This window comes from Pelecanus crispus, chromosome Z (genome assembly GCF_030463565.1).
Source record: "Pelecanus crispus isolate bPelCri1 chromosome Z, bPelCri1.pri, whole genome shotgun sequence".
Classification (NCBI taxonomy): Eukaryota; Metazoa; Chordata; class Aves; order Pelecaniformes; family Pelecanidae; genus Pelecanus; species Pelecanus crispus.
The window spans coordinates 80085607-80098688 of record NC_134676.1 but is presented as its reverse complement, the minus strand read 5'-3'; the positions used below and the strand labels follow the sequence as shown (position 1 = coordinate 80098688).

The window sequence follows — 13082 nt, the reverse complement described above, 5'->3', positions numbered from 1 at the left end:
AAGCAAAAGCCCAGCTAGAACTCAATCTGGCCACTGTTGTAAAAGATAATTAAAAATGTTTTTATAAGTACATCAACAATAAAATGAGAGCCAAAGAGAATCTCTATCCTTTGCTGGCTGTGGGGGGGAACACTGTCACTAAGGATGAGGAAAAGGCTGAGGTACTTAATGCCTTCTTTGCCTCTGTCTTTAATAGCCAGACCAGTCATCCCCAGGGTACTCAGCCCCCTGAGCTGGAAGACAGGGACGGGGAGTAGAATGGAGCCCCTATAATCCAGGAGGAAGCAGTTGATCTGCTGTGCCACCTGGATGCTCACAAGTCTGTGGGGCCAGATGGGATTGACCCAAGAGTATTGAGGGAGCTGGCAGAGGAGCTTACCAAGACACTCTCCATCATCTATCAGCAGTCCTGGTTAACAGGGGAGGTCCCTGATGACTGGAGGCTTGCCAATGTGATGCTCATCTACAAGAAGGGCCGGAAGGAGGACCCGGGGAACTACAGGCCTGTCAGCCTGACCTCAGTGCCGGCAAAGATTATGGAGCAGTTCATATTGAGTGAACTCAACAGGCAAGTGCAGATCAACCAGGGGATCAGGCCCAGCCAGCATGGGTTCATGAAAGGCAGGTCCTGCTTGACCAACCTGATCTCCTTTTATGACCTGGTACCCTGCCTGGTGGATGAAGGAGAGGCTGTGGACATCATTTACCTGGACTTCAGCAAAGCCTTTGACACAGTCTCCCATAGCATTCTCCTAAGGAAGCTGGCAACCCATGGCTTGGACGGACGTACTCTTTGCTGGGTAAAAAACTGGTTGGGTGGCCAAGCCCAGAGAGTAGTGGTGAATGGAGTTAAGTCCAGTTGGTGGCCAGTCATGAGCGTTATTCCCCAGGGCTCTGTTCTGGCGCCAGCCTTGTTTAATATCTTTATCAACGATCTGGATGAGGGGATTGAGTGCACCCTCAGTCAGTTTGGAGATGACACCACGTTGGGTGGGAGTGTCGATCTGCTGGAGGGTACAATGGCCCTGCAGAGGGACCTGGACAGGCAGGATCGATGGGCCGAGGCCAACTATATGAGGTTTAACAAGGCCAAGTGCCACGTCCTGCACTTGGGTCACAACAACCCCATGCAACGCTACAGGCTTGGGGAAGAGCAGGTGGGAAGCTTCCTGGCAGAAAAGGACCTGGGGGTGTTGGTCGACAGCCAGCTGAACATGGGCCAGCAGTGTGCCCAGGTGGCCAAGAAGGCCAACAGCATCCTGGCTTGTATCAGGAATAGTGTGGCCAGCAGGAGCAGGGAGGTGATTGTTCCCCTGTACTCGGCACTGGCGAGGCCACACCTGGAATACTGTGTCCAGTTTTGGGCCCCTCAAGACAAGAAGGACATTGAGGTGCTGGAGTGTGTCCAGAGAAGGGCAACAAGGCTGGTGAAGGGTCTGGAGCACAGGTCTTATGAGGAGTGGCTGAGGGAACTGGGGTTGTTTAGCCTGGAAAAGAGGAGGCTGAGGGGAGACCTTATCGCTCTCTACAACTACCTGAAAGGAGGTTGTAGTGAAGTGCATGTTGGTCTCTTCTCCCAAGTAGCTAGCGATAGGATGAGAGGAAATGGGCTCAAGCTGTGCCAGGGGAGGTTTAGATTGGATATTAGGAAAAGTTTCTTCACAGAAAGGGTAGTCAAGCATTGGAACAGGCTGCCCAGAGAGGTGGTGGAGTCACCATCCCTGCAAGCGTTCAACAAACGTGTAGACGTGGCACTCTGGGACATGGTTTAGTGGGCATGGTGGTGTTGAGTTGATGATTGGACTGGTGGTCTTAGAGGTCGTTTCCAATCTTAATGATTCCTAGTTTTTACTTTCATTATAAATAATCCAGCCACCAAGCCAGGAAACATGAAATTGCTACTTTACACTTAACTGGTTTAGTGGTGGACTTGGTAATGTTAGGTTAATGGTTGGAGTGGATGACCTTAAAGGTCTTTTCTAACCTAAGCAATTCTACAATTCTATGATTCTATGATTCTATATCACTGCTAGAAACTAAATGACATGACTTATCATCACTTGACTTCAGTTATACACTTGTGCAACTTCAAGGTTTAGCAAGTTGCACTGGAACATTGAAGTGATGAACAATGTAGCATATTTCTCTCTAAGCAAAAAATAACCCCTGTGAAAATATTCTACCATGTTGCTTACGAATCTGGGGAGTGGAGTGCAGCAGACCGCAATGTGAAATACGTGTTGATAACAGTTTTCTTCCTGTGGACAAATAATAATTCAGATCCTGGTAACTTTAAACATGTTGTGTTTAGCCCCAGCCAGCAGCTAAGCACCACGAAGTCTCTCGCTCACTCTCCCTGCCCTGGTGGGATGGGGCAGAGAATCGGAGGAGTAAGAGTGAGAAACACTCCTGGGTTGAGATAAGAACAGTTTAATAATTGAAATAAAGTAAAATAGTAATGCTAAGAGTACCAATATTATAACAACAACAACAACAACAATAATAATAATAATAATAATAATAAAAATATATAAAGTAAGTGATGCACAATGCAATTGCTCACCTCCCGTCGACCAATACCTAGACAGTTCCCAAGCAGCGATCGCTGCCCCCCGGCCAACCCCCCCCAGTTTCTATACTGAGCATGATGCCATATGGTATGGAATAGCCCTTTGGGCAGTTTGGGTCAGCTGTCCTGGCTGTGCCCCTCCCAGTTTCTTGTGCACCTGGCAGAGCATGGGAAGCTGAAAAGTCCTTGACTGGCATAAGCAGTACTTAGCAACAACTAAACCATCAGTGTGTTATCAACATTCTTCTCCTACTAAATCCAAAACACAGCACTATGCCTGCTGCTAGGAAGAAAATTAACTCTATCCCAGCCAAAACCAGGACAAAACAGTATGTGGTTAACTTCCCAATATGGAAAAAAAGATCCATCTTTTTTCCAAAGTTTTGCTAAATTCGGTGAAGCACTCTCTGTGAAATAGATGTTCTAGAACTTAAACCAAATTTCTTTCAACTTTCTTCTACAATTATCACCTTTTTCAACAACCTTCTCACAAATTTGTTTCTCATGTTAAATAACTTCTTTATCTTTTTTTAGAGAAACACAAGGCTAGATGTACCATTTTTTAATTTAACAGACAGGTCTCTTACTTTGATGTCAAATTCTCTTTTTGATATCTACATAAGTGGTAGAAGTGATATACAAAGTATTTATTTCTATACTCTTGAATACTTATCAGCTTTTGAAGCAGCACATTAGAAATCTCATCTATTTCTAGAATGAAACTTACCCTCATCAAACAGTAGTGTTTACATGCACATCTGGCGCTTTTTGCCAGTTTTAGTCACTATTACTGGGTTCATTCTAAATATACAGGATGAAATATTTATATCAATGGTTAGATTATTGTCAGATTTGAATTCATCTTAGTACTTGACATCTTTTGAATCATTGAGGTAATTTTGAAAAGAGCCTTTTATTTTATCTCACTTCTGCTATTTAACATGCATTACAACATTGATTCTTTTGCTGATAACTTTTGAATACGGACCATTTTCCTTCTGCTTTATACCAAGTCCACTTATAATAGTTGCTATTCAGTCAACAATCTGCAGAAAATACAAGCATGTAATTAATTTTCAAATTATTATTTGTATGTACAAGCTTGAATGATGCAAAATAGCTACATGAAAATTGTTATGAATGATATGGCAGCTGAATAAAGTAAGGGATTTTTTTAAGTGTTATTAAGTAATCAGGGAAGTCTTCCAGCAGTATTCTATGTAAACAAGGATGTATTAATCTAATTCTGTAAGAATAAGCTAATAAGCTCGTTTTTACTTATGTTCAAGGAGATTGAAAGGGTAGTTATATTATTTTGAGAGAGACATAATGTGAAATTTGTCCAACTCTTTCTCTTATTCTACAAGTTTTTAGACTGATGCATAAGAATGTGCTATATACCCTCCGACAGATGGCAGAACTCATCAAAAAGGATACTGATTAATGTCATGCTGAATCCTCACACAAGTTGACAGAAACAGATGAGTCCTCTCATCCGACCGTGAAAGTGCATTTGCTCATACCGTATGTATTAGTCACAGTGTATAAATTTATGAATATTTATCCATACAGACCAGATTTGGGGATGCTCTAAATATTATTGAAAATCTGTTGTCATAGACCTCAAGCACTTAATGTGCTGCTTTGGGGAAACATATATACGTGATAAACAGGAAAACAAATGCACAAATCTGTGTCTCTCACCATGTTGCCTCTCATCTGTCCACTCAGTAACGTGCCCAGTGTCATCTTGCACCCTTTTCTGTACTCCTCTCTAGACCTTTTCTTGCTCCTTCTACAAGTCATTTTGAAAGACCAACCTGCTTTGTGAGGTAGTAGGCACAGGATTAAAACAAAACTCAGCACAGGTCTGTTTACTTGCAGTCCTTCTCCCCTTGGTTTTCCTATGTTTTTGCACTAGATTTCAAGCATTCTGGAACAGAAGATGTCCCGATATCTGTATCTCGATATCTCGATATCCCGATATCTCTATCATCCTTGACAACTATGAAACAGTAAATCTAATGAACCTGCCATAAAAGACAAAAAAGGAGATGGAGGGAAAGCCATAGAAAATGTTACTGAATGTACTCTGTTTACACATTATATACAGGAGGTCTAGCAAGTCACCTAAGTCTGATACAATATTTCTTACTGGCTGGATGTAGGCCTTCACAGTCAACAGTAATCAGTGAAATGCAGCAGGTGAAAACAAACAGGCAATCTAGACACAGCCTTCACTGTTTGAGGAGCAAAGTCACTATTGGACAAGTTCCATGGATTTAGCTCTGTGTTTTTTATAGAGAGGGCTAATCACTTACTTTAGCATAAAGAAATTGGAAAGTGTTGCTAATTCTAAATGGTAGCTTTTTAGCCCTGCTTTGCTCAGATGGGCCCTTTTTGGGGGGCAGAGGAAGGATGAAAGGATGATTCATTGTTAAAAAGTTAAGTACAGAAAAAGGACAAACACAAATGAGAAGATTAATAGCTTCATGCAGTGAATCTGACTGTCAAAAAGTGCACTGAACTAAGCAGAAGCTGAGCGATCACCTCAATGGAGCAGGAGTACTTGCAATTGTTTGTGAAATAATTTCCAAAATCCTGAGTTTTAGTGTTTTTTTGTGAATGGGATTTTCTCCAGAATGTTTCCTGGGGTGCATAATGAGCTAAGGAATTACTGGTCTTCACAGACAGTTGTGCTATATGGAATAATCTAATTTAATCCAGTAAAGAAGACATACCTCATGATCAGTCTAATGAACAATAAAAACAGATATTTGAGGCAGCTTTATCTCATTAATATAGCCAAACTTTCATCTCATTCTGTTCCATGCTGTCTATCTTTGACATCAGGACTGAGCTGGCAAGCATGGTGGTTTAGCCTTTCCATCAGTCTAGTCTTAATCTCCTGCCAACTAGTATAATCAAAATCTTAGGCATCTACATTACCTGCTTCTTCCTATTAAAAGTAATGCGAAAATAATTCTGCTTGAAAACCTGTTTTAGGAAATGGAGGTTTAATTGACATCATCATCAAGAGCCCTTTACAGAAGTGTTCATAAAGAGAGTGCACATTTGCTGCTGTACACTAATCACAAGGACATACAAGGAATTTTAAATATTGCCTTCTTTGTTGTTTTTAATGCAATCTCCTTTTCTTGCTTCCCACCCTTCCCCCTAAAAGACTGAAAATATTGTATCTTGGCCTACATCAAAAGCCAACAAATATTCCAGCACTGCCGGTTAGCTCAACCACATACAATCTTTCCTCCTTCTTACTGTAATTTACTCCTGAGGAGCAATTCTTTTGCCTCCCACATTAAAATACCCCAGCCGGGATCGCGTTATTTAACAAAACTAATCCATAGCGTGATAAATTAAACTATACCAACCCACAATCTACCTAGGAGAGGTTTAAAATACAAAATTTAGTTCAAACATAATTCCAGTATAAAAACTTCATTAGAAAGGCAAGGGAAAAAAACCACCAAAAATTTATCAGAAAGGTAATGGAAGAAGATATTGTTTCCATTTTTTAAGCTATCCTCTTATAATCTCACAGCTACCAGTTTCACTGAAATACATTATAGATTAATCATTTGAGACATATATCTCACCAGATTTGTCACAGCAATAAAATCCTGCTGTAAAGAACATGCCCTGAGAAAACACAGGGTAGAGCCCTGTCAGTCTTACTGAGTAATAACTTCTCAGTCAGCAGTCAATTATTAGGCTATTATTAGTGACAAAAATTGGTGAGATGTGCTACAAACTAGAGAGATGAGTGACTTTGCTCAGGAGAAAGTGCAACCTTGGAGGTCAGCAGACAATGTTCTTTTTTCCCTGCCCCGGGCTTTCAGCCTTCATATTTTCCCATCTTTCCCTGGGGAGTCACAAGAAATGGTGACTGCGGATACCAATTCCTTGCACTTCGCATGGAAATAAATCATTCCTTCCTACATGGATGGTGGAAGCCTAATTATCTACCGCTCAATTAAAACAAAAGACACTCACTGCATAGAAAGCCAGGGTGCCACCAAGAGAGAAGCAACTGTACTGTGTTGTATTTATTTCTGCCTTATTCATTCCAGTGGAATATGGAATTACTCTAGATTTTTTGCAACTTTCTTTTTGCAAATATTGCTATGCACTGTAATCAAAGGCTTCTATCCTTGTTTCCTCTGAGGACATCCCATTTTTGTACAGCCACAAGTCACATAACATGGGTATTAAACACAGCTCTTATTTCTAGTCCATCCTTATGCAACCTTAAATATTCACAGATGACTGTTCAGAAGAGGATTATCACTTATCAAAGCTCCCATCAGGCCACACAAAGTTACAGTACAAATTTTAATATTTGCACGGGTGAGTCAAAACAGTCTGCCTGGTATGACCAGTGACTGATTGCTGCTGCCATTGTCTTTGCTAAAAGGGAAAGAAAGAAACCATCCAAAGTATAAGAAAATGCTGAGCATGAATGAAACACAAAAGGGACTTAATTCAGCTATTAAAAAATTTTTGGTTTGATTCTCACATTAGAGTCTCAGATGAACCTGACTGTCCGCTTCTAAGAGATTTCTTAACCTGTTTACATTTCAGCCTGAATGAGTTAATTATAAAAAACTTTCTAAACATTGCATTCCATAAATTCATTGTGGCAGGAATGAGCTTATCACTCCTGTACACAGACACTACACTGACTCACTGATATACCAGTGATCATAATGTTCTGTCACACTATGCAAGGCTCTGCAAGTTCTCTCCAATTGTATTCAATAAATACACTTAATGAATAAAAGTGACATGTCAACATGAACTCGCAAATATATCTTTTTTTAAAAGGGGATAACTGTGGTGTAAACTTTATACCCCCTCTGGACCATGAAAGGTTATGGTATTATTTTCAGTGGAATCCAAATTTCACTTGGTTAAACCTTTAGGAGAAAGAATTACTTGTGTGAGACAGTAATACTGATATCTATATGTAACCCCCTGAGAATGCCAAACTCCAGGACAAATCTATGTTTTTGCTACCTGAATGACTGGTGGTGGCAAACCACATTTTAAATAAATCTTACATTAGGACTTTAAAAATCTGAACCACAAGCAATAAATTAAAGAAATGCAGAGAGATGATCCCCAGGGGATTCCTGGCACACCACAGGCTCCGAGTGCTTTTAAAGGGGTGGAAGGTTATCAAAACAAAGTCAAGTCCAGCTTATTACAGTATTGGAATATAATGCTAAAAGCTTTCTTTTCAAATAAATGATATATACCTATGAAGACTGTAAAAACCTTTTGAAGGTACAGAAAGAGATGAGAGTATGAAATTAAAAACCCCTCACATTTATCATTAACAAGCAAAAACTATGCAGCTGATTCTGCCCACAATTACATGTGTGACTAACTTTAATCAGGCCCTTAAGTCAAGAACAAACACTGAGCATGAGGACTGTAACAATCATATTTAGAGTAAAAATGACATTCTCTCTTTGGCCTCTTCTGATGGAGCAGGTGATGGCAATGCAGGTGGCCCAAAACACCCCTTGGCAACTCCTGGCATTTCCAGATACCCAGTCAGCAATCTGAATATGGCTTTTTACTTCATACAGATGTTTCTGAGGACTCCTAGATGTATATTGAACACTTTCAGCTCTCTAGAAAAACAGCATTCATAGGTAAAAAAAAGATTTAAATTACTGGTGGCAAAGATCCTATCAAATTCAATGGGCCTATGACTGCAACTCAATATTTCAGCGAAACTGAACATACTGAAGTTAAAGGAAAGTATCTCTTTCCTTCAATTTAAATGTAGGCCTGATTCTGACAGTCATTCAGTTTTATCAATCAAGCAAGAAGTATCAAGCAAGCAGAAGTCAAATTTCAATTGGAAAAAAAAAAAAAGACAGTAACAGCTACACCAAATGTACAAAACTAGACTTATGAAGACATAGACATATGAAACTGAAATTTTTGACATGCAGAACAACTAGTAAGTCAGAGTCATAGTGCTTGGTGTAAACACATATTTCTTTATAGAAAAGGCAAACAAATAATATGTGTTACTTCTCAGCCAACTGAACTAAAAGTAATTTTAACACTTGCTTCTCAGCATTATGAAACATTTTCTCTATAATAACATTTTTCGGTTGTCTCTACTCCTATTCTCAGGAGAATCCAGCATATTTGCTTCCATAATAATTATGGTTTTTCCTGTATTTAAGATGCTTTCCCCAAAACCACTTCTGTAATTGTACATATCCTCAACAGTATGTACACATTCAATAGCAAAGAAATTATAAACACTATACAGCAGCTGGAATGGATTACATTTTGAAACATACAGAATAACTGAAAGAAATTTTGAGTCCTATCCAGCAAAGCCTTCCTCCTAGGAAACCCATGTGTGAACGAGGACCATAAAACTAGATCCTTTTTTAAAAAATAGCAGACAGACAGAAAAAAAGGTTTTGCTTTTCTTACCTCTTTAAATAAAAACAATTTTGATAAACAAAAGTAGGTAGATTTTTACTTGTGAAAACAAAGTAATAGTTGTAATCTGTACTACAAAACCAAGCTGTTTCCTCATTTACTTTTGTTTTAGTTATAGAGACTCCAGCACTGGTTGGGTTCTACTGTACTCTGTGAATGCAGATTGTACAAGCTACACAAAGTATTCTGTATTCAATGACTGTGCTTATTTTGTAAAATTATATTAAAAAATTTGTCATCTTCAGTAGGTACTATCTTCTCTCAAATAGGTTCCAATACTTGTAAAGTGAAATTATTATAGAAACAAGCAATTATTTATAGGATTCACGCTGACAGGCCATACACTTAAGCCTCTATATTGAATGCATATTCTACATAGCTAATAGTGTTATTCGTATGCAGTCCCCTGAGAGATTTGGGCAATGCGTCAATAAGCATAATCTCTAACTGTGGACTGGGATTGCTCTTATTAATTTTTCTCCTCCAAGTATTAAATGCAAATTGTGAAAAGTAGAATTTGCATCTTAACTTGACTTACATATTATCTCTGCTTTGCACCTTAGGAAATTGCCAGATATTAAGTTACAGTTAAAGCTTCACCAATACCATCACAGTTTACTGGAATCAGAATAATTTTACTTTACTTCCTGACTCAATCATGTTTTGAACTGTAAGAACCATCCTTTGTCACATTTTAAAAATGTGTAAATTGCAAGCCATAGTTTGACTGTTATCAAATATAAGCAACATCTGTCTGCCTAAAGAAGCATTTCCTTTCATTGGATATCTCAGATTTGAAAAAAACTTGCTAGGGAGCTGGATAAACCTGAATCTTAGCAGTTCACTGACCAACTAATTATTCTGAATTTCTGCTTTATCCTAAAGAACATTTTTATCTCAGCAAATAATTGAACAGTTCATTTAGTAAACTTTGTTCCACGAATCCTAGTTCTGTTCTTTGCTGATCTCATGTCTCTACTACTATCATTAAGCTTAATATTACCCCAAGCACATTTCCAAGTTTCATTAAAAATGTTGATTTAGTCCTTGAATAAATTGTCACAGTAATACTAGATGTCTACATACATAAACACAATTCAACTTCTTTTCCTGCCAATGCACCCACACACAAAGCATGAGAAAGGCAGTACTCCTTTTGCTCTAATTTCTATGTTAGACAGATGTTTATTTGCATTCTTTTCAGTATTCTTGGTCATATCTAAGAATATATTTTCATTCCAAAGGACGAGAGAATTGCTACATAAGTAGCCTCAACATCCATAAATCTAAAATATTTTGGGAAATAGAATCCTTTCATTTTTCATGACTCAGTATTTACTTTAGATGCTCTTAACTATAAGCATAAACGGTACTTTCTTACCATACTTTAAAATCTAGGAGAAATGTATAAAAGTTAAGATATAATTCCTATTATGTGATAAGAATGACTGTGTTGAAAAACACTGTATTTTGAAAAAGCAATCTGAAAGCCAAAAAGAAAAGAAAAACTTGGATTCTTTCTTTCAGTAAAGAGGAGTTTTTTTTCTTCTGATGTAGGACCTTGTGTCAATCGACTTACAAAGCAACAATATAAAGACAGCATTATGCTCTTGATGTTTGGTTTGTAACTGCCCTTTCATTGCCTGGCAAACATGAAACAAGCACTGATGATGTCAGCAAAACTTGCAAATGGAAAATAATTCTAAATAAGCTCTAGTTTGTTAAAGCAAGAACTGTGGGATATGATTTTATGTGATAGCACCTTAAAGTATTTCCATTACAAGTAAACAATCAAATCTTTCTCCGGGTCTGTGCAGGAGAGCTCAAAAATACGGATTCATTTGTGCATTTGCAAATCTGATCACAATCTGTCATCTGATCCTCCTGCCAAACAGAAAAGCATGACATGCTTTCAAGGGCTGTAAGTCTTCCATATTTGTGATGGAGCACTTCCAAAGGTGAAGGAATTTAGAGGTTAACTTCCTCCCCACCTCCCCGCCACCCCAGCAGGCTGGGGTGGCTTGCTTGGATTAGTAATTTTTTGCTAAGTGACACAATACTGGAAAACATGTTGGGCAGGACCCCAATGTACCATCAGCTTAAGATAAAGCCTTTTGCACCGTGTAGGATCTAGCCTTCTGTGAGTACAAATTATTGAAGAAGTTTCACAAAAAGAAACATCTGTATTTGTGAACTGGATTATGGTACTGATTCTACATCTCCCTACTTTTGACAAGCTGAAGAGAAGTGAAAATTACAAGTCAAGTAACGTGACTGAAAGCTTGATTAGCAGCTGGCAAAAGACTTAAGATGAAGGTCAAAACCCAAGATCTAAGCAGGGACACTGAGAAAAATAATCAGCAAAATGGAAATTATTACAGTTTGGCTTCTGTAACGTTCCAGGTAAATGGGGAGATCTAATATCTTCTAATCTAATCAGAGAATTAGCACTGTCACTGTATTTTTAACTAAAGAAAGGATTAAAAAACATATTCCAGTATTGAGCAGTACCACATTTGATTTTTGAAGTCACCATGGGATCACTGAGAAACACGGATCTTTCATTGTCAGATACACCTTCACAGTACTGGAAGGCATGTCACATGCCAAGCGATGTTGCGACCTGTAGTGCAAAGCTGTTGTTTGCAGTATGATTCATACATACTTAATGCAAAAAGAAAAATGGGGATAGACTGATAGAATGGATGTTCTATATGGTAAGTCTTAAAATACGACTAATTATGTTATAGCCAAAGAGAAGAGCCACTCTTCAGATTCAGCTCTGACTTGATTCTGTAAGCATATTAGAAATGCTTTGTACCATATGAAAAACATAATGTTGCTCTGTTTTTTCTAAAATTTGCTTTACTTAAAGGAATTAAACAAAAATATCAATAATCTCTTAGTCCTTCCCCTAAACACAGGACTCGGATATTCATACACTGAGGATTACTCAGCCCAAGGCCTCTATATTTCCTTTTGCAATCATTTGCCTCCATAGGTTTTCCTTCCACAATCAATACTAAAAAAAGTGAAACTGTATTTCAGGCAAACACAGCCAGATTCTCAAAATCAAACTGGCTACATACAATGGGAAAAGGTCGTTGTTCATTGTAATACTCTAAAACAACATTGTAAGACTCTAAAACAACAGAATAGCAGAATTTGACATGTTTCTAGACCGTTCTAAAAAAATAGAATTTTTTTTACCAACAAAATAGGATTGTAAGTTTACACATTCCTAGTTGGCATCAAGCCACAACCTTCTATGTCAAAATAAGATAATACTCTTGCTGATTTAAACAGAAATCTTTGCTAATCATGGGAAATGTCTTTGCAGTCTACTGGTGTCCATATCTGTTTAAACATTTTATTATCCATCGGATGTTACAGATAAAAAGGGAAAATAAGTATTTGCAAAACTAACTTACCATAGATCTTACAAAAAAAAATCATTTTGTTAAGAAAACACCACCAATCATATTGCAGCTCCGAGGTAATTCTATGCATAACTAAGCATCTCCCAGATCATGTGAAAATATTTCCAAAAAGTTAAGAGTGATATAAGAAGAAAAAGACTTTTATTAAGTGTTATACATTCTGACTCCCTTGTGTTTAAGACTGAATTCTTTTTTCTCCCCACTGATCTTATTTTCAAAAGAAATCTCTTCTCGTCTCTTAGAAATGTTATTGTGAATTAATTTCCACTGAACTTACAAAGACAGAATCACAGGATGGTGAGGTTGGAAGGGACCCCTGGAGATTGCCTAGCCCAACCTCCCTCCTCAACCAGAGCAGGCTGTCCAGGACCATGCCCAGTCAGGTTTTGAATATTTCCACAGATGAAGACTCCACAATCTCTCTGGGCAACCTGTTCCTGTGTTTGACCACCCTCACCATGAAACAAGACACTCATAATGCTACTACTTTCTGTGACACAACTTAGCTGAAGCTGTCCATCTTAGTTTGACACTTGCTATAAATGCATCCTGCAGGGTTATATGGTAACCTACAGAAC

At 38.3% G+C, this 13082-nt stretch overlaps 1 protein-coding gene across 1 annotated transcript in view; it reads right to left on the bottom strand.

Annotated features, from left to right (window-relative positions):
- Positions 1–13082, bottom strand: part of XRCC4 (X-ray repair cross complementing 4) — a 180545-nt gene that overhangs the window by 55600 nt on the left and 111863 nt on the right. The gene's annotated exons all lie outside the window — the stretch shown is intronic.